Source organism: Triturus cristatus, chromosome 5_2 (assembly GCF_964204655.1).
Source record: "Triturus cristatus chromosome 5_2, aTriCri1.1, whole genome shotgun sequence".
In the NCBI taxonomy this organism is placed as follows: Eukaryota; Metazoa; Chordata; class Amphibia; order Caudata; family Salamandridae; genus Triturus; species Triturus cristatus.
The window spans coordinates 757,742,396-757,764,752 of record NC_140588.1 but is presented as its reverse complement, the minus strand read 5'-3'; the positions used below and the strand labels follow the sequence as shown (position 1 = coordinate 757,764,752).

The 22,357-nt window shown below is 48.9% G+C and overlaps 1 protein-coding gene across 2 annotated transcripts in view; it reads right to left on the bottom strand.

Annotated features, from left to right (window-relative positions):
* The window catches only part of LOC146829228 (UAP56-interacting factor-like), an 801,405-nt gene that overhangs the window by 183,960 nt on the left and 595,088 nt on the right, over positions 1-22,357 (bottom strand). The window lies entirely within an intron of this gene.

The following is a 22,357-nucleotide window of genomic DNA, read 5'->3' as shown; positions in this document are numbered from 1 at the left end:
GCCCAGTTTGGGTTTTATTGGGTCTACCCAACTCAGTTTACGGCGCACACAGTCCCAGAAAGTGATCAGGTAGATTCGGTCCTGCTGCACATGACCATGTTACGGCGACAACACCGCCCCCAGCCCGGAATAAATCCGGCCGGCTGCACAGTTTGGGTATGGCAGGAGTTTCGACACAGGGCACAGCTAGACACTATGTTCCCACCCTCTGTGCCACTCACTAGACACCCAGCATTCCCTTTTACGGCTGAAGCAGGAGTCTGTCAACTTCTGCGGAAGCTACAGTTACACACGCTAGAGACAGCATTTTCCTGACCTCGTGTTTATAAGAATGGATGAGGCACTAGGGGATGACCACACGTGGCTGATGGACAGATTAACATATTTCCAGCTCAGAGACGGGTTGCCCATGACTTATGACTCATTCCCGATAGCACCACCGACATTCGGAGTCCTGGAGGAATTTCTAACTAACTCGTCACCTAGCAAACTCATTACTTGCCTATACTCGAATATTGCTGCGTGTAGGCAAGGGAGCTGTCGCCCAATTACAGATTGCGATTGATTCACTTCAAATTCATCCATAGGCTATATAGGACCCCTGTTTATACGCACAAAGCGGGTTTGAGTGAGGACACAAACTGTGTGCGTATTAGGCCACCAGAAGCCTCCTTTCTGCATTTGGCATGGGAGTACCCAGAGCTCATGTCGTATTGGGGAAACATCTTTAATCACTGGAGGAAGTGACGGGGCACAGATGTGAACAATTCCCGCTGGCTGCCTTGTTTGGATATGTGCGCAATGTACAGTCTGAAAACCGTCAGCTGGCAGCTATGCTTCTGCTACTTGCTAAAAGGAGAGTAGCGATATTCTGGGGTCGCAGGCAAAAACCCCAGGTGGTTGACTGGCTTAGTGATGCAGCTTTATGCCATAACCAGCTATCAAAGTTTTGGGAACTAAAGCCCGAGCGCCTCAAAAACATTTGGGGACCATTGAGGAGCTACCTCGCTGCTCAGCCGCTCGACTGGGCGGAGGCCCCCGTCAATATTGGCTAAGCAGGTTCAAGACTAACGCCCCAATATGGTGCGATCGCACTGCTGGAATTCCATGATCGCTTTGATGGCCAGAGGGACCCACTTTCCCTCCCACCCTTCGCCTCTCTCGTTTTGTTTCCTTTCTGTCCTTTTCTCTTATTTGTTCTTTCTCCATGATAGCTCTATGGACTATCGCAATGCAGAATGGGCTGTGTCCAACATAACTACCTAATCAGCCTTGGATGGCCGAATGGACACAAGGATGTCATATGCTATGCTGGACTTGAAAAACAAACAGCCTGATGTATTCAATGTAGGAAGAAACTGCATTCCTTTATTGATCCTTTTTGACCTATCAAACCCTCCAGGTGTGTGGGGGACGATAGATGCATGTTTTGTTTGTTAGAAAATTATATTAAAACTTTTCTTTTTTTTAACTGAAAAAAATATGCTGTCCAGGGGAAGCACTCTCACTGTCAGGGGCATATTTCGCAGTTAAATAAGCAACCTTCTTCTTTTGGAAGGGGGCTCTACATGGAGGCGGTTCCTCTTTACTTTTTCTGCTTGGGCTGCCGGGACTCACCTTGTCTGCAATCTTGACGCCCGCCTCCGTCGTATTAAAGATTAGATGATTCCGGGGCGTGGCCGGGCAAGATGGCCGAACTGGTGTAATCCGTTATGGCTCCCAGTCCACGCGCATTTCAGACCCCCGGGGGCCGCCAGCAGCAGACTCAGATAGCGGAACATTTAGCGCGCAGGCCGGGGCCGCTCACCTGCTTCTGGATCCCGGAGAACGTATTTTTGCGGTCCTTAGAGACGTGGGCTAAGATGGCGGGTGTCGCTTGGTCCTGAGCGTCGGACCACGCACCTACCGGCGCCCGATACTGCCCCTGCTTACAGCTTCTTTCAGCCAGCCTGCGCACCTAAGGTGAGACGGCCGCCGGCGCGCACGGCAGCGAGCGCCTTTAACATGCTTATGCGGACGCACACCCGGCAGCGCCGCCTCGCACCCTCCATGCCCAACTTTAAAATGGCGGCGGAGCTCGCGTAAAGGCGCCAAGGACTGCTGCGGTTTGCCCAGTGAGCAACGGCGACCATATATCATCTAAAGGACCTTAGTAGTGGTTGCCTCAGTCCTGATTTTCCGCAGCCCGCTTATAATACATGCACCTCTCCCACTCCTGCTGGCTCAGATTCTCGCCTGCAGAGAAACTCCTGATTATGCCCTGAGGAGGTGTCCTCCTAGAGCATCTGCACTCTCGGATGGGGCCCCTAGCTGGTGGGACTAGTGGATGTTCCTAGCTGCCTATCCCCTACGACCTTTGGGATGAGTCTCTTGCTTCCCGAGTGTCTAGCACCACCCCACCCTGCAATCTCTTTCATCCCTTGGGGATCATCACTTCTGGGTTTACTCTCCGGGCCTCCCTTCTACGACCTCAGGCTCTGACGTTCCAGCTCGTCTCCCTCTTAAGCGACTACCAGGCCCGCAGTGCCTAGAGCCGAGGAGGAGCCCCCTGGGGCCGGCCCTTATGTCACCCAAAAAAGGGACGCCTGGAACAACCACTAAGGTCTCCGATTTCTTTGCGACATCGGACAAGCGTCCAGTCCTACGCACGGACGACGAAGCGATCGCCATGGCCCTCACAAAGGCAGATCTTCTGGCCATGTTTAAAGACCTTAAATCTGAGTTGCGCAAAGAGCTGGGTCAGAACATTAAATCATTCATGGCTCAACTACGACCTGACTGAAAAGCTAAACTCTCTCCAACACGATGTGGACTCTGTGGGCACCCGAGTAGTGGATCTGGAGGCGCACTCTCAAGACCAGGACAAGCTTGTGTCATTACTTCGAGATGAGGTGCGATCGCTACGTGACCAAGTCCTACAGGCACAACTCAAGTCAGAAGACCTTGAAAATAGGGCCCGGAGAGAGAACCTACGGATTCGGGATCTGGAGGAGGGAGCGGAAGGGCCCGACCTGGGGGCCTTCTTGGAGGGTCTTTTCGCAGAAATCTTGAGTCTCCATACCCTCAAGATAAAACTTGAACGAGCGCACAGAGTGGGAGCACTACATGGTGAAAAGAGAAGGCCTCGCAACATAATAGCAAAATTTCACTCCTTTAAAGTGAAAGAGACTGTTCTGATGGCAGCTACGTCGAAGGGAGCTATTGCATTTCAAAACCATTCCTGTACGATTTACCAAGATTTGGCACCCGCTACTCTTGCATGGAGACCGGTCTTCCGCCCAATCACCACTAAGTTAAGAGACGATAAGATCAAATATCATTGGAACTTTCCATTTGGATTAAGTTTTGAGTTCGCAATAGACAGCGCCATATTTCTGATCTGCAGGAAGGCTGGACTCTCCTTGGCATTTCCACTGAGGATCACGATTCTACTCACGCCGTGGCCAACAGCCTTTGTAACGCTACATCTACTGCATCGTCATGGTCAGAGGGTTCACGTGGGGGCCGCAGGCGACTCCTTGATGTGTGCTTATGGACAGATATCACCACTCCGACTTATGGGCCCAGCATCTAGCTTCATTATATTCTCTGTTTGCTGCTCAGAACACTCCTCTGGCACAGTGGGAGAGGAAGGAGGGTTTTCTCTCTTACTCGCCGCCCTGGCCTCCTAGCAGTCTTGTCCGCAGCTGCACCTTAGGGCAGCCTACATCTAGCCTCCCGGCTGCAGCAGGTCCTGGTGGGATGTTTCTTTGATACAGTTGGTATTGCGCAGTGGTTGGCCATGAATATGCACTCCGCTGTACCCCTTATCCCATGGTCAGTCTGATGTCCGGAGGCAGCCGCAGGGGACCAGGGCTAGACTGATGAATGGGGGCTCTCCTCAACAGTAACTCGTGGACATCACACAGATATTTTGCTGTCCAGTCCATAGGCATTGCTCCAGGATGTGTGCGGACGGGGACCTCGGTCCTTTGACTCCCCGTTCGCCTGTGGGGTTTTATCACCCCTATTGAAATATTGCGGATGTATTTCATATTGCTTTCACAATGGTTTAGATTACGTTTTTTACTTTTGTTGGGGTTTGTAGGGAGGGGATGGGTGAGTCATGGTGGCGGCTTTTTAATAATCTGTTCGGCACAACTTGCGGATTGCACAATACTCTTATTGCATTAGGGGAGGATGGACTACTCTCCTGGGTCACTTGTTCACTTGGGTCCCGATAGGCCTTGTGAGGATTTTACTGAAATGCTGCTTTTCCTACTAACATTAGGACACTAACCATAGATACATGGAATGTCAAGGGTCTTAACTCACCACAGAAACGCCAGAGGGTCTGGAAGTACATTGTGGATCACCACCTAGATGTGGTAGCCCTACAAGAAACTCACCTTGCTCGAGCTGAGGACTCACGGCTTCGCCATAAACACTACCCACTGATTTACAGGTCCTACGCATTAACGAAACATAGGGGGGTTGCACTCATATTTCGTTCCTCCACCAAATTCGAACCCTTGGATGTACAGCTTGATCGGGATGGTCGCTGGCTTATGGTAAAAGGCAGTATGATGGGGAAACTCAGTACTTTGGTAGCGGTGTACGCCCCCAACACGGGCCAGCCGGCTTTTCTACATGCCCTCCTGGGGACATTACTGGACTTCTCAGAAGGACAGTTAATTATTATGGGCGACTTCAATTTAACTTGGCATAAGGACTTGGATAGCACTCAGCCACAGCATCCTTTTCTGCAGATATCCAACAAAAATTCCACGACATGGGACTCCTAGATACCTGGCGTACCCTGTACCCTAACTTTCCGAGATTTCACATTCTACTCCCAAGTGCACCGCACTTACTCACGACTGGACTACATTTTTATCAGTCACTCACTCCTAGGCGACCTCCAAGAAGGAGTAGTTTCTTTTCTGTAACTCCAGTTCTGTAGTAGGGGTATCTCTGTTATAGTCATAATCTAGTGAATAGTCCCGCCCATGTGCGTGGACCCCGGAGCAATAAAAAATAATCTCTAAAAGGTGACAAATCATGCAGACCTGCATACACCTTTAAGAGAGAATTTAATTTAAAGACAGATAATGCAGCCTATACCCACAGGCTACACTGTCCAGTACTTCAACTAGAATTCCACCAACATCCACAAACAGCACTGCCTGTCTAGTTTTTCTCCACATAGGAAAAAACCCTGCCCCTACCAGCAAAAGCCTCTGGAATGATAGAGAGGAAGGAGTGGACAGACAAGCCCCATAGGCTGCCATTATGTGGCTTGGAACAGGATACTGTGCCTTTAAGAAAACTTTACAGTTTTCCAGAACTTTCCCCAGTATCCCAGAATGCCCAGCAGGTCCCATTTACTTTCAGTTCTTTTTGAAGGCGTAGCACGCCAGACCTGTACCATTCTACATATGAATAAGTATCTCTCCACCAGGGAGGAGGGCGGGCGCTTATGACTATAACAGAGATACCCCTACTACAGAACTGGAGTTACAGAAAAGAAACTACTCCTTCTGTAGTAGGGGATCTCTGTGTATAGTCATAATCTAGTGAATAGAATGGCAAGCCCATCCCCACACAACAAAAGCGGTGGAGAACACACAAGACACTACCACTACTGTGCGAACAAATTTCGCAGCGAAGCCTGCCCAACCTGAGCATCTGCCCTGGCATCCGTGTCCAGACAGTAATGCGCAGCAAAGGTATGGACCGACTTCCAAGTGGCCGCCTTACAGATTTCCGCAATCATAACATTACGCAGCAAAGCCGTCGTGGCAGCTTTGCCCCTGGTGGAATGAGCCTTAGGTTTACCCCCTAAGGTCTTATTAGCCTTTTGATAACACAATTGTATGCAGGACACAATCCGAGAAATGGACTGCTTAGAGGTCGCAAGACCAGTCCTGACTGAGCCATAATTAACAAACAATTGGTCAGACCTACGAATATCCTTGGTCTTATCCAGATAAAATTTCAACACCCTCCGAACATCCAGGGAATGGAGAGACCTTTCCGCTGGCGAAGAGGGATTCTGAAAGAACGTAGACAAAGTTATGGTCTGGTTGACATGAAAATCAGAGATAACCTTAGGAAGAAATTTAGGGTGAGTACGCATCACAACCTTAGCAGCATGAAATACAGTATAAGGTTCTTGACAACATAATGCCTGAAGTTCACTCACCCTGCGGGCCGATGTAATGGCCACTAGGAACGCCGCCTTCCAGGATAGGTGCTGCAATGAAGCCTTGTGAATGGGTTCAAAAGGCTCCTTCATCAGTCTGGACAGCACCACATTCAAGTCCCAGGAAGGCGAGGGAAGTCTGACGGGAGGAAACACTTTCTTCAAGCCTTCCAAAAAATCCTTGACCACAGGGATCTGAAAGAAGGAAGTCTGTGAAGGGCATTTCCTGTAAGCAGTCAAAGCAGCCAGATGAACCTTAATGGAATGGAAATTAAGGCCAGACTGCGCCAGATGTAAAAAGGTATGGAAGGATGACATCTTCCTTACATGTTGTAGGATCAAAGTTCTTGGACTTACACCATATACAGAACCTCTTCCACTTGTAAGCATAGGATGTTCTAGTGGAAGGTCGCTTAGACTCCTTCAGAATGTCCATACAGTCGTCTGGTAGATTCAGATGGCCATATTGCACTATTTCAGGAGCCATGCCGCCAAACTCAAAGACGAGAGGTTGGGGTGCACCATCCGCCCCCCGAACTTCGTGAGAAGGTCCGGCCTGCACGGCAACCGCATGTGAGGAAGGAGAGACCGGTGAAGAAGGTCCGTGAACCACCACTGCCTGGGCCACTCCGGGGCGATCAGGATCATCCGCGCTCTGGACTGGGACAACTTGATGAGCACCGCCGGAATCAGGGGAATGGGTGGAAAAGCGTACAGAAAGCTGTTCGACCAATCGATCCATAGCGCATTCCCCAGCGTCCCCCGCTGGTAGTACCTGGATGCGAAGTCTCGGCATTTGCTGTTTTCGGCGGTGGCGAACAGATCTACGTCTGGAGTCCCCCACCTTGCGAAGACTTCTCCTAGTACTTCGTCGTTTATGACCCATTCGTGGTTTTCCTGAATCAGCCTGCTCAAGGCGTCCGCCTGAGCATTCTGCACCCCTGGCAGATGCGTGGCCGTAATCGTCAGTCCTCTGGCCAGCAGCCAGCGCCAGATCGCCTGCGCCTCCTGCGACAGAGTGCGCGATCTCGACCCCCCCTGCTTGTTGAGATAATACATCGTGGTTGTATTGTCCGTCTGTAACAGCAGCGAGTTGGTCTTGAAGGACGGAAGGAAGGCCTTCAGTGCCAGGAAGACAGATCTGAGTTCCAGGAAATTGATGTGGTACGTCGCTTCCAAAGCAGACCACTTCCCCTGAATCTGCAAGTCCCCGGAATGCGCTCCCCAGCCCTGGAGAGACGCATCCGTCACGACACTCGTCGTGGGAATGTCCTTGTGGAAGGGAACCCCCTTGAGGAGGTTTTCCGCCGAACACCACCACTTCAGAGACTGAAGAGCATGCAGCGACAGGCGTATCTTGTCGTCCCAAGAGCCTGTCCTCTGATCCCACTGATCCTCCAAACACTCCTGCAGTGGTCTCATGTGCAGCCGAGCGTGAGGCGTGAGGAAGATACAGGAGGCCATCGATCCCAGTAGAGATGACACCTTCCGCACTGTTGTCGATGGAGCAGTCCTGAGGTCCTGAGCCTTCCGAAGGAGTGATAACCGTCTCTCCTCCGAAGGAGACACGCTTGCTGACCGCGTATCGATGGAGGCCCCCAAGTACTGTATGCACTGGACCGGAGTCGTGACCGACTTGGACATGTTGACGTGTAACCCCAGCCTGTGCAAGAGCTCGCACGTCCATCGGAAGTGTTCTTGCGCTTCCGCGAAGGATGATGCCTTGATCAGCCAATCGTCCAGATACGGGTAGACAAACACCTTGTTCTTCCGCAGGTGTGCCGCCACCACCGCCATGCACTTTGAAAAAGTCCTGGGCGCAGATTTTAGCCCGAATGGCAGTACTGTGTATTGATAGTGATTGGCGCCGACTTGGAATCGCAGGAACTTCCTGTGCTTCCTCGCTATGGGCACATGGAAGTATGCATCCTGTAGATCTATGGCACAGAGCCAGTCTCCCCGTTGCAGCTGAGGGTAAATCTGGTGCAACGAAAGCATACGGAACTTCTCTCTGCGAATCCATTTGTTTGCCTGCCTCAAATCCAGAATGGGCCTGAACTCGTTCTTGTCCTTCTTGCGAACGAGGAAGAACCGAGAGTACAGACCTCTTCCCCTTTGAGACAGAGGTACTTCTTCTACCGCCTTTTTTCTCAACAAGATGTTTGCCTCCGCCTGGAGCTCTCTCAGCTGGAATCGAGAGCTGACCGGCGGAATCGCTGGAGGCGGGCTGATAAACCGAAGACTGTATCCATTGCAAACAATATTCAGCACCCACTTGTCCTGAGTAATTTTTCTCCACTCTGCCGGAAAAAATTGAATGCTTCCCCCCACTGGAGTGGGTAACGGTTGAGAGGGAAGTAACCGCTCAGGGCCGAGACCCGGCCGGGCCCTTGGTTGTGGTAGTAGCCTGCTGGCCTCCTCTACCCCTCTGGCGTCTCTGGAAGGGCTTGCGGAACTGCTGCTGTTGTGGCTGCTGCTGTCCCGAGCCCTGCCCTCGCCCTCTGCCCGACGATCCGAACCTCCTTTGGAACGGGCGCTTCTTTTTCTCGGCCTTCTCCAACCCGACGGCCGTCAGGGTTTCCGCTTCAGCCTTCATGCGGGCCATCTCATCGTCCGCATGTTTCCCGAACAGGGTTTCCCCCGAGAAGGGCAGGTTGGCCACTCTTTGCTGCGCCTCTGGCTTGAGGGACGTCAGGCGCAACCACGAATGACGCCGCTGGTGGACGCCGTGACAGTAGGCGTGGGCGGCCAATAAAGCTACGTCCGCCGCTGCGCTGATTGTTTGATTCGACACCAGTATGCCTTCGCGCACCGTCTCCAAGAAGTCCTCCTTCTTGTCCCATGGCAGGAGGTCTGCATATTGCTGCAGGGACTCCCACAGGGCCCAGTCATAACGGCCCAACAAAGCCCCTGCACTCGCCGCCTTCATGGTGGTGGCGGCGGTGCCACACACCTTCCTGCCCGCAGAATCCAGCCAGCGGCTTTCTTTGTCGGGCGGAACCGTGGAGGCCGGGGCGGTCGCATGTTGTTTTCTTGCCGCCGTCACTATCACCGAATCCGGCTTCGGGTCCACTCTCAGAAATGACGGATCCGACTCCGGGGCCCTGTACTTTTTCGTGAGCCTGGAAGGAGCGGCCTTCGTCGTCGCGGGAGTAAGGAACAGTTCCAAGGCGGGTTCCACCAGTCCGGGTACCAAAGGCAGTAGGGGGCGAGACAGGTGTTTTTTATGAAGCGTCTCGAATATCACGGACGTCGTGGGTGTTGGAACCGTCACCGTGATACCCAACTTTGCAGCCCCTCGCAACAGCACCTCTTGGAAAGACACCAGGTCGTCCACCGGAGACACCCTCGTCCCCGGGGAGTCCGACAGCGTCGGGGAAAGACCTCTGTCCGAGGAGCGCGTGCGCGACCTGGACCTATACCTCCTACGGCGTCGTCTTGAGTCCGACGAAGACCGTCCACGGCTCCGTGATCTTCTCCTCCTGTGAGAGCGGGAGCGCGACCTCTTCGGCTTCGGCCTGTCCACCGGCCTCGCTGGTCCAGGAGACCGTGGGCGTCGTGGTTTCGGGGTCCCCTGCGGCGGAGTCGGGTACCGTGGAAGGGAAACCGACCGCGGAGGAACCGGCGGCGGCCCCACAGGGGTGCGTGGCAGCGACAGAGGCTGGGGCGGCGGAGGCAGCACCCGCGGCCTAGGTGGCGGTGGTGGAGGTGGCGGCGGTGGAGGTGTTTGTGGAGGTGGAGATGGTGGTGGTGGCAGTGGAGGCGGCGTCGGCGGGAGAGGAGGACGCGACGGAGGCATCCGCGGCGGCGTATACACCACCGAGTACACCGATCCCGGTGACTCTCTCTTCCTCGACGTCGATCGTCGCCTCGACGCCGACCTGCGCCTCGACGTCGATCGTCGCCTCGACGCCGACCTCCGCCTCGACGGCGACCTGCGCCTCGACGGCGATCTCCGCCTCGACGGCGATCTCCGCCTCGACGGCGATCTCCGCCTCGACGGCGATCTCCGCCTCGACGGCGATCTCCGCCTCGACGGCGATCTCCGCCTCGACGGCGACCTAAAGCGTCTCGACGTCGATCTCCTTCTCCTCTTCATCGACGACGAGCTGCGATCCCTCGACGGCGAATGCCGACGCCGGGTCCCATCTCGACGACGACCGCTGGACGGGGCCGACGACGGCGTCGTCGCCGACGACGCCGATGTAGTCGACGGCGGCCTATGCACGTCCCTCGACGGCGATCGTCGACGTCGCTTCTCCCCAGAGCCCTGGGGGGACGGCGAACAGACGGTGGTCATCCTCCTCGACGTCGCCCTCGACGTCGACTGGGAGTGGGAGCGTTTACTGGTCTTCCTGCCCCTGGGGAGCCCCCCAGAGGCCTCAGTATGGGCCAAATCAGCCCCTCCAGACCCACCTGGTGCCTTCAGTCTTCGTTCCTCCAGAACTTGAAGCCTGATCTTCATTCTGTCCCTCAGGGTCCTTGCAGAGAACGAGTGGCAGATGGTACAGCTTTCAGGCACGTGGGACTGTGGAAGGCAACCTATGCACACCTCGTGTGGATCAGTTTTAGCCTTCTTTCGACCACATTCCGGGCACTTGTCGAACAAGCCAGGCATGTTGACAGTACCAGCTACTAAACACAAGAAAAAATGACAAAAATTGTCAAAATCTCAATTAAACCCTTGAAAGGGGAGAGCTCAATGCTCCAGGGTCCTGCTAGCAGGAGCCGGAAAAAAGAACTGAAAGTAAATGGGACCTGCTGGGCATTCTGGGATACTTGGGAAAGTTCTGGAAAACTGGAAAGTTTTCTTAAAGGCACAGTATCCTGTTCCAAGCCACATAATGGCAGCCTATGGGGCTTGTCTGTCCACTCCTTCCTCTCTATCATTCCAGAGGCTTTTGCTGGTAGAGGCAGGGTATTTTCCTATGTGGAGAAAAACTAGACAGGCAGTGCTGTTTGTGGATGTTGGTGGAATTCTAGTTGAAGTACTGGACAGTGTAGCCTGTGGGTATAGGCTGCATTATCTGTCTTTAAATTAAATTCTCTCTTAAAGGTGTATGCAGGTCTGCATGATTTGTCACCTTTTAGAGATTATTTTTTATTGCTCCGGGGTCCACGCACATGGGCGGGACTATTCACTAGATTATGACTATACACAGAGATCCCCTACTACAGAAGCTAAGATATTCCCCCTTTCCATCTCGGATTATAGTCTCCTAGCAATCTCTGTCTTGGAGGGTGGGCAATCCTGCCCCCCCAGGTGGTTTTTCCAGTCTGCTCTTACACGAGATAAGGACTCCTGCACTAAACTGAGGGAGGCTATCATCGAATTTTTTGATACTAACTTACCTAAAGACACATCGGTGTTTACCACATGGGACGCCTTTAAGGGACATGTATTTCCCTTAATTCCTCACTCAACTCACAACGCACTGCAAAAAGGGAAAAACTGGAGGCAGAACTGGCCTCCACAGAACAAGCTCATAAACTGAATCCCACTAGGCAAACCCTCTGTAATTTAACAGCTCTGCGGGGTAAACTTAACGCCATTTATAATAATAGGGCGGAATTTACGCTATTGAAATTGCGCCATTTGTCTTACTCCCAGGGCAACAAGATTGGCAAACATCTCGCTAGGCAACACAAGGATAAACAGGTACAGGAATATATTGGCGGGATCTGGAAACCATGGGGACATCTCACCCATAGTGATGACAAAAGCGGAACTCTTTGGGTCTTTTTATAAAGCCCTATACACTGGTGATCATTTAGATCCGGATTCCCAACGAGATAATCTACAGTCCCTTCAGCTCCCATAAGTCTCCCCAGAGTGGAATGAACGACTTACTGCCCCTATCACTCACAAAGAGATTACCGTGGCTATTAAGACCCTCAAGCTACATAAGCCCCTGGCCCGGATGGGTATACTGCCCAATTCTACAAAACCTTCGCCCCGAAATCATCCCCCATCTCACTCGACTCTTTAACAAGATGGCGGAGATGGGCTCCACCTCCGGGTCTTTATCGGAAGCGGTGATTACTGTTATTCCTAAACCAGGGAAGGACCTGGAGGCCTGCGCTTCATACAGACCTATCGCTTTACTTAACCTCGATGCGAAGCTCTACTCCTCCATCTTAGCTAAACGATTGAACGATCCCATGCCTGACCTTATACACCCAGACCAATCAGGTTTTATCAAGGGGCCCCAAACATACGACAAAACCCGCCGCATCGTTCACCTAGTCGAGAAGGCCAATCGATGCCAGATTCCCGCGGTCCTCGTCGGGCTCGATGCGGAGAAGGCTTTCGATAGGGTGGACTGGGAGTTCTTGTTCCATACGCTGTCTGCTTTTGGTTTTACATCCAAATTTATCACTATGGTCCAGGCTAACTACCTTCAACCCCACTCTCGGGTGACAGTCAACGGTGTGCTCTCTCCCTCATTCCTCCACTCCAGAGGTACCAGACAGGGGTGCCCACTCTCCCCCCTACTTTTCGCCCTTAGTATTGAACCTCTTGCAGCGGCAATTAGAGCAAACCCTGCAATCCAAGGGATCCCCTTCACGGGGGAACAGCATAAAATGTCCTTATTCGCTGATGATGTCCTCTTATCCCTCGCTGACCCGGCGACCTCACTCCCACCTCTGCAATCGGAACTAGCCCAATTTGAAACGGTAGCAGGCTTCAAAGTAAACTTAGGGAAGTCCTTTATTCTCAACCTTACACTCCCGCCAGCAGACGTGCAGGGTCTCCAACCTCTCACACCCCTCCGGTGGACCTCCTCCTCTATTCAGTACTTGTGCGTCCAGATTACACCAACAGTGGGAGGTCTATACTCGGCCAACTTTCCTCCTATGCTCGCACATATCCAATCAGAGCTCAGCAAATGGAAACCCCTCTTTCTCTAGTGGTTGTGTCGTATTCATGCCATAAAAATGACTCTCCTCCCCAAGCTTCTTTACCTATTTCAAGCGCTACCTATTCAACTGGAGAGCGACTTCTTTCAGCGTGTCAAGACTCTGATCATGAATTTTACATGGCAAGGGCGACGGGCGCGCATCTCTTTTACGATTCTGCGCCGGTCTAGAGAGAGGGGTGGAGTCGGACTTCCAGATATCCACTTGTATTATAAGGCCGCCCAATTACGTGTATTGACAGAATGGTCAAAATATGACTCAGACAAACACTGGCTAAATATGGATCGAAGTGTTACAGGACGGACCATATGGGATCTGATCTGGCATCCCAAACAAGATAGGCCTAAGAATACTTATATTAGCACTCCTACGCGCACAACACTTAAGATATGGGATTCAGTGTCGGGCGACGAGAAATGGACATCCTTTCCCTCCTCCTTCACGCCATTGCAATTTAATCCTGCATTCCCTCCGGGACTACAGTCAGGTCCTTTCGATGCTTGGCGAGACGGGGGTGATGCCTAGCTCTAACACACCATTTCCATAACTTTGACCCCCTTTGTTTTGACAGTTGCAAAAGGGAGAACAACCTACAGAATACTGAGAGATACCGCTATCACCAGCTGCTACACTGGGCCCTCACACCACAAGTCCTGGAGGCCGCTACCCGTCCCCTGACAAAATTTGAATCCTTTCTCACTAAGGCGAGCTCCATGAAGCGTACGATTTCCTTTCTATACAAGTATCTCCTCAACACTACACTCACTCCACACCCACACTACATGTCAATGTGGGAGGGTATTCTACAACGAGATATCTCGGACGATGAGTGGTCCCATTTATGGTCTGACATCACGAAGTTCAACCACTCCATCGATCTCAGGGAGGCACTCCTCAAGACCATGGTGGACTGGTACCTTCATCCCTCCAAACTTCGACTGATCTTTCCCGGGTCCTCTGATTGATGCTGGAGGGGATGTGGCTTTTTGGGAGATTTCCAACATATCTGGTGGGATTACCCACACAAGGCATTTCTGGGAAGAAATCCTCGCCCATATCAAAGATATGCTGGGATATCCTATCCCAACTAATATGGCGGAGGTCCTGTTGGGACTTAGGGACCCATCCTTAGAACATCAGACCCAGGCGGACAAAAAGATTATATGGCTCTGTATAGGGGCTGCGAAGCTTACATTAGCAGCGGCATGGAAAAGGAGAGAGGCCCCGGCAATTTCCCTCTGGCATTCTAGGTTATGGAAACTCCTGAGTCTAGAGGAAATGTCAGACATCTTCAGGGATGATTTTAAAAACGTTGAATTCACATGGGGCCCCCTTGTCACCTTTATTTCCCGTGGTCTTTCATCCGCTGTCTGTCCTCCCTCCATTACGGCGCTCCACCTCTTCCAGATATTAAGTGCAACCTACCAAGCAATCTGCAGTAGGCGCTTTTTATCTTCTTTGATATCCCGCCACCATGTTGAGGGAGGGGGTGGGGAGGGGTTGGTTAACTACTTGCTGTTCATTGCTGCACAGTTAGGAGCCGTTTCTACTTTCATGGAGTAATCTCCACGCAATACCCTAGATTCCGAAGGACTCCTTAGAGAGCTGCCACAAAGGTCGATGGGACACTTCTAGCATTACTTGTCACAATGTGCAGAGAGGAGGGACTTTTCTACGCCCTATTATGTTAGATACTGTACCCCTAAAGTGTGCATTCCACTATGTTTGGGCTGGGGTCGGCCCCTAGCGATATGCATGCCTCTTCACGGTGTTAATTCTTGTGAACATTCTTTAACTTTACTCATGTGAAGAACGTGATGGTAATGCCATATGATGCACTCTGTCAAAAATCTTAATAAAGATATGTTTGACAAAGATTAGATGATTCCTGAAAGGACCAAAGAGAACAAGGATCAGGAACCTGAAAACGCTCCAGTCTTAATTTTTGTGCAACCACGCCAATATCGCTGCTCAGAAGCGTCCGGCAGCAGTGATCCGCCACGAGAGCTAGGCTTATGCTGTTGTTGCTTTTATTTATCCCATGACTTTTGAGGAAAGACAGGACGACCATCCTTTTCAGGTGGAAGTTTGTCCAGAGATTCAGCAGATGACCTGGATTCCAAACTATTACAACCCAATGATGTATAAACATCAGAGATAATAATTGGCAATTCACGTATGCAACTGACAGCGCCCCCTGCGTAAAGTCGCTGGCATATAAAGCCCCAACCAGAGCTGCCAGAAAGGCACGGGCAACAAACTGAATTAAGCGTCTATTTAGATGGACTACTTGAGCGTACAACAAACGCACATCCGCCACAATAGCAGTGGGATAATGTGGATATGGAGTAAAAGCAGCCAAAACAGGCCATGTGGCAGCATCACTACTTAGGGGCCTATTCGAACAGAAGCAAGAGGATGGGGGGGGAAGAGCGTCTTTAAACCATTTTTGGTGCTTCCAGGCAGTAAGAGGCAGTTCAATTACCACATAAGGGCAAAAAGCCGCAGGATCATTGGCCACAGAATAAGAATGAAAAGTATTATCGTTCACATCCACAGCAGGGAGCATAACCCAGGAGTAAAAAAACGTTGAAGTGGTACCCAGGGCCCGCTTTGACCACATAAAAAAACAGCAGACACTGCATTGGAGATTCCATGCTGTAACGAGTGTTAGGTAACGGCTTTGCAGCAATGAGTCGGAATCGCAACCGGTTAGAAAGGATTTGCAAACGGTTGCACAAAAAAGGCAAAAATCTTTTAAAATTCAAGCTCGAAAAACCTACAGCAATAGGAAATCCCTAAAAACTGAGGAGGTTAAGCCCCCACACCACAGACGTCTCCGGGAAACAGTGCAAGGGTATTGTGGACAGGAACAAGCGCTACTCAGGGGCCCAGCAAATAAGTAACAGACCAAACGTTGGGGGCACCATTATGCAGGGATTCTGCAAAATCACAGAACTATGCTTACCTTAGTAGGCAGGGACGGAGTTATCCTACCACCTTATAACCCATGAGCACAGGACCGACTAGCTATAGTGTCTCACTTGCCCTCCTACTCACTCACAAAGGAAAAAGTGATTAGAAATTCCGGAACAGAACACTCCTCACCCTCTAAGGCATCTCGGTGACAGAACAAACCCTTTCGCTCTCACACTCATACTTGTCCACAATAATATCTAACAGAGACATGAGAAAAGTATAAAAAAAATATTTCAACTATTGTGCTGTAGTATGCAGTATACTTGCCACAATAAGTAAGAGGATGCCTAACATAAATACGATCAGCATAGTAAGTAATCCATAAATCATACAAGGAGCTGTCATGGTTTTAGACATGGTAAACTAACCCCCCTTCCCTTCTACATAAGCAAGGGGACTATATAGCAGAAGATATCTGGGTGTTTGCAGCTGACCCACGTACCTTAGCAGGCACAGATGAAAGTTCTACATCTCAGTTGTAGTCGCGATCTCTTCAGTGTAAACTCTCTCTCTCCAAGTGTGTATTTGCATGTCTGTGCATAGATATATGACTAAATGTTCCTAAACAACAGATGCATTTGTATGTTTTGTCTAGGTGCTAGACCCTCAACAAAAGAGAATACCAAGGGGTATTGTTGTTTGACCTGGTCTACAGTGTTCAGACTAAATCCCAGGAAAGAATAGAGTGCAAAAACAACAATAGGTTCTGTGTGAACGTACAGCATGGCACAAAGCAAAATACATATGTATAGTAACGTGCGCAAAGGAGAGAGCAGTCTGCAACATGCTCATACTGACATGGGGAAAACGACAATGTGCCTGCATGGGACAACTCGTTCCAATAATCCATGAAACCCCCATAATGTCCTCTGGCGGAGAACTGGCACGTGAAGGAGACAGCAAGGATGATACAATGTAGTTATCCTACTCTCTACCTGCAGGGTGTGTGTCTTGAACCAACTCTCCTTCGTCCGGCTGCTCATCCAGATCACTTTCAATATAGTCATCACTAATAGTTATGACCCGAGGGGTCGCCATGCTCTCTTGAGCTGAAGGAGGTTCTGAAGCGTCAGGTAGTGTCGATTCACATTGCCTTTCAGGTCGTCTCGGAATTTGAGGAACTGGAGTTTGCGAATTCAGGGATGTTTATAATAATCATTCAGCATGTGCCTGGGATCTGTGACAAGTGAAATTGGCATTGCTATGGTATTACTCCGTGAAGGTAGCAAACACAAGGAGATGATGGGTGGAATGATGAAGTGATTAAACTTTTCAGACACTCACCCCAGTCACAGATCTGGGTTAAATCAATCATCGTTCTTTGGCTCACTTCGCCACCCCAGTTCAGACACAGCTAAATGCAAATCAGTCTTGACCATGTGCCTCATTGGAACAGTCCAACCTGAACTGCCAAGCCACGTGTTCCCTGGACCGGAAACAAGCATCCTGGACCGGTTTCAGGGTAACACCCCTCATCAGCCAGGCTAGCTTGAATCCAGTGTCAAAGTGAGCAAGAGACCCACGTCTGGGCATACCCTGCCAACTTAGGGAGAACAAAGCAAACACAAGGAGATGATGGACGGAGTGCTGAAACTTTTCAGATACTCACCCCCGTCACGGATCTGGATTGAATCCATAATCTTTCTTTAGCTGACTTCGCCACCGAGAAGGTGGCACATTATCATAGTCCTCCTCAGTCATTGTTGCTGGAAAGTCATTTCTGTGCAGCCTGGGCAGAGGACAATCTTTCAAAGAAAACTCTCTCCTTGTTACTTCTCCTCATGGTCAGTGTCTTGACACTTCACTGAACTGCGAAGCGCTGTACTCTGCTCCAAAAAGGACCTCATCTGTAGACTCCAGAAGATGTGACGGAGGAAGCGGAGATACCTTGCTCAGATCCTATGTCATCCGTGCAGTTTCCAGTTGTAAAGTTTTTTTCTCCTGTTCCGTTGACATCAGAAGGAGAGATGCGCTTTATGTTAATCAACATCATCGACCCCTGTATTGACATTGGGGATTTGAACACAGTCGTCAATGGAGCGGTCGTAGACTAGGTTGACGTCGGGCGGCCATCAACGATGCCGTCAATGAGGTAAGCGTAGTCACCCCTCTCACCGACAAAGCCGTTGTCACTGTTGTTGAAGCACACAGCAGCGTAAAACAATAAAGTAGCCGCTGAGGGCAACTTCGATTTTCTTGCTGTCGGCAGCAAAGCCTTTTTTGCCAACGAATATTTGTGAGGAGTGAGGCGCAGAAGTGGATGTCTCTTGTGACCAGACCTAGTAGATAGCTCTTTAGAGGCTGCTTTCCCAGATGCTTTTCCAGCCTTTAACTTTTTTGATTCTGCTCAAGATGAGCTAGAGGCCTCATTTTTAACCCTTATGAGTACAGCGATTTGACCTTTCCTCATTATTTGAGCCTGAATCAGATCTGGATTTTTTCTTCTGCAGCCATATTAATAATAGTCTGCCATCTCTGTCCTTCAGAGTATTGGCAGAAAAATGTCTGCAATGTTTACAATCCCTTGGTATATGGTTGGGATGTAAGCAATATAAAACAGTCCTTATGAGGATCCTCCGAAAACAGCCCCGTCTTTCCACAAGATATGCAAGGCCTGAACAATCTCTACTGGCATTTTAAAATGAAGCAAATCCACAATATTTTATGCTGAATTCATTCAAGAACATTCCCAAGAGGAACAGACCAGGATCAAAAGTTGACCAGTAGGAAGAACTGAGCAGAGCTCAGGGAGACTCCCCTTCACACAACGTGCGGTTAGAAATCTGAGGTATGGTGGCTCTGCAGGTGCTTGTGGTTTCAGGATTTATACCCTATTGGCTGAAATTTGGGAGCAAGGGGGCAGGGCCACCGACAAAGTCTCAGCAATCCTGCTGTGGGGGGGACAATAGAGGTTCTTGGCTACCAAAGACCTTCAGCAACCAAGAGACATCATCCCCCAACAAGTAGTGCACCAGGAGGTGTGTTTGCAGCGTGTTTGAGAAACGGGGCAGGGTCTCCTGACGAGGTCTCAGCAACCCCAATGTGGATCACTTACTAGTGGCAACAATAAAGGTTCTTCGCCCCCATCGACCCTCAGCAGCCAAGGGGACTTCATTAGGGGGTGGCCGAGCAATACTCCATCTGCTCATGGAACTCCGTGGAATTTGGTGGTTATTCTGCAACCCCGCCGAGTGAAACCCAGTGAGCTCCGCCCAGACCTGCAGAAAATGAGCATAACTCACTCAGACACTCATTCACCCACTCACAGAACAACTCAGACCCTCACAGAACCATTCACTAATGCACCCATTCATAGATGAACACAGACATGTACACCCACCCACAGACCCAGTCAGACACTCATGCTCCCACTTACAGAAAGAATACTATCCTCAAACTGTCTTCTCACCCACTCACAGATCTACTCTGACTCATGCACCGACTCACAGACCCTCTCAGACACCCACCCACTCAGTCATATACCCACTTACAGCCCCACTCACACATACTTATAAACCTCAGACACTCATACACCCACTGACACACTCCTACACACACACAGTGTCAAAAGTCAATGATTACAATTAGGAAACAACATTTTAAAAAACTTACAAATTCATAAAAAAAATAAAACAATGGTTACAGGGATATTATGGTTCGGAAATAGAATTAAAAAAAATCGTACAAATTCACTGAGTGATGTCATATGTGAGGTCATAAGCAGTGTACTGCAGGGCCGTAGGTTATAGTTAGATCAGGTAACTATAACTGCTGAATTTCGCTGGTTTTGTAGGAGTGAAATCGGAGTCCAACTATAACTTCCCTGTGACCTTTGTATCTTTCAGTGAATTTCTGAGTTTTTGTTTTCTATTTCCTAACTAGAACGTCCCTGTAACCTTTGGTTTTTTCAGTAAATTTATGGCTTGCATTAGTATAACTTTGCCTAATCAAAAAAGGTTAGTGTGACAATAACCTTGGTGGTACTCTCATTACATTTAGTTTAATGTTATATAAGGTTTGGCATTAGAATACAGTTTACAAATAATTTATGTCAGAGATAGGCTAGGGACTCATTTAATACAATATGATTTTAATTACTTAAACTTAACTAATGATATGATTAGAATTGAGGTTACAATGTTGTTTCATGATGTAAACAGATTAAAATAGTGATAAGAATTGCAGTTAGTAGTCAATTATAATAAATGTGTCAGTTTAGGCTTAGTGTCTGAATAGGGAAATTTATGCAAGGGATAATATCAATATAATTTATTATAATTAAACTATAAATAAGATTAGGTATGCAGTTAGCCATATGCTAAAGTTTAGAATTAGGGATAAAGGCCAAGGTGAAGTTAGGACGGAATAAAGGTCAATTCAATGTTAGAGAGAGGCAGGTGAAAAGATGGATGAAGTAAAAGCTTTGTGCTAAGCATGTGCTTCACATGATCACAGCTCTGTTTCAGAATACCAAGGAAATATCAACCGTGTCCTAGCAACAAGGGCTGAAAATTCTTCAGGTATGCGAAACAGATGGCTTACCCTTTTAGGCCACTTTGGAATACATGTAGTCTAGAATAAATATCAAGGTTGCTTTGCTAACTCCCATAGGTAGTAACATCATATAGCATGAAGACCAATGGCATTCATAACTAAGTGACAGTCTGGCTGAAATAGATACTGGCACCTCAAGGAGTTCCATCTATTCAATTTTCAATCAGGGAAAATATGCAGCACGTATAGCTCTAATTCTAACCTACATAAACTATGCTTACCCACTAAATTGTATGGAGTAGGGGCCAACCAGAGAAAATGAGGTTCGTCTGAGGGGCCAGGCTATACTTTTCCTACCATACTTCTGCTCCCAGCTGGGTAAAAGGATGGTTCCTCGCTATTTTCAATATTGTGTCTATTAAGCAATTAATAAACAGGATAGGTTCAGCCAACTAATCTGTATTGTCCAGATTATTTTGTTGATCTGTTTTATTTATATTTTTCAAACTGTTTATAACCAAAACCAGCCTCTCTCAATACCTTTAAATAAGAGGTATAGCAAGTGGGGAAAAATGCCTCTAGCAAAGAGTTTAAATACCCTGCATTCTGTGATACTAAATAAAGAAATGCATCAATTAGGAAAAGGAAACGATTCACTTTGAGGGAGTCCATCTCAGCATCAGAAAATTAAAGCTAGCCTGTCAACTCGGAAGGCTCGAAGATTGAGGAAACTCTCCTGAATGCCTCAGAAACAGTGGTGGCAGGTTCTTTTGTAAACAATCTCAGTTTTACCACAGGGGCAAAGATTGGCTACTTGACTGAAGTCCCAGGTTGCGGCAGCGTAACAAACCAGGTTGGCAGTAGTGCATCAAATCGTATACACTTTGGCAGAGCTAAAGGGCTCAGCCCCACAAGCATTGCAGCATAGCAAGTTGGATCCCAGAAAGAATATTTCAGAGAAAGTTTACGAAGTATCCAATCCCTGAGCAACTGCAGCATGGAACACTTTAACCTAAAGTTAACCATGCTAGATGAAAAATAAGGCGTTGGAGTGTCCCTGATGTTTTTACAAGGGTATACGACTACAGAGTAAGAAGTAGAAAGTCTCAATGACTTGGGTTATCACCCACCTTCACTGTCCGCCCGCACTGTGATGCACTTGGACAAAGACTGATGAAATACATTGACTTCTGTTTCTTTATACAGTGCTTCCCTGACTATGCAAGATGACTGGACTCCACAAATTTGCAACAACTCCACATTAAAGGGCATTGTGGAGAAGCTCTTCTGTCCAGGAAAGGCCAGAAAAACATTTACCTCCCTATAAAAGCCTTGCAGTTCATATTCATGCATGATCTACAAGCTACTGAGGAAAGCTCCAGACCTTAAGACCACATACACCTGGTTGGTAGACATTAACATCTGGAACTTATCTCTGCAAGACCTGCATCAAGCCTTAGGCATGATACCTAGCCAAAGAGGGTAAAGAATATTTAAAAAGGAGAACATAGGCTGCTGTCTTTCCCTCTAATGAATGAACCAAAATACCTTCTGGTGGGAATTTTATGTTTTAAGATGATGAATGAATAATTGTCACATATACACATACATATATATATTTATACACATATATACATACACATACATATATATATATACACACACATATATACACACACATATATATATATATATACATACACACATATATACACATATATATATATTCAATGAAAACACCATAGGTTTTAGGGAAAGTTATAGTTAGTTGGACATTTC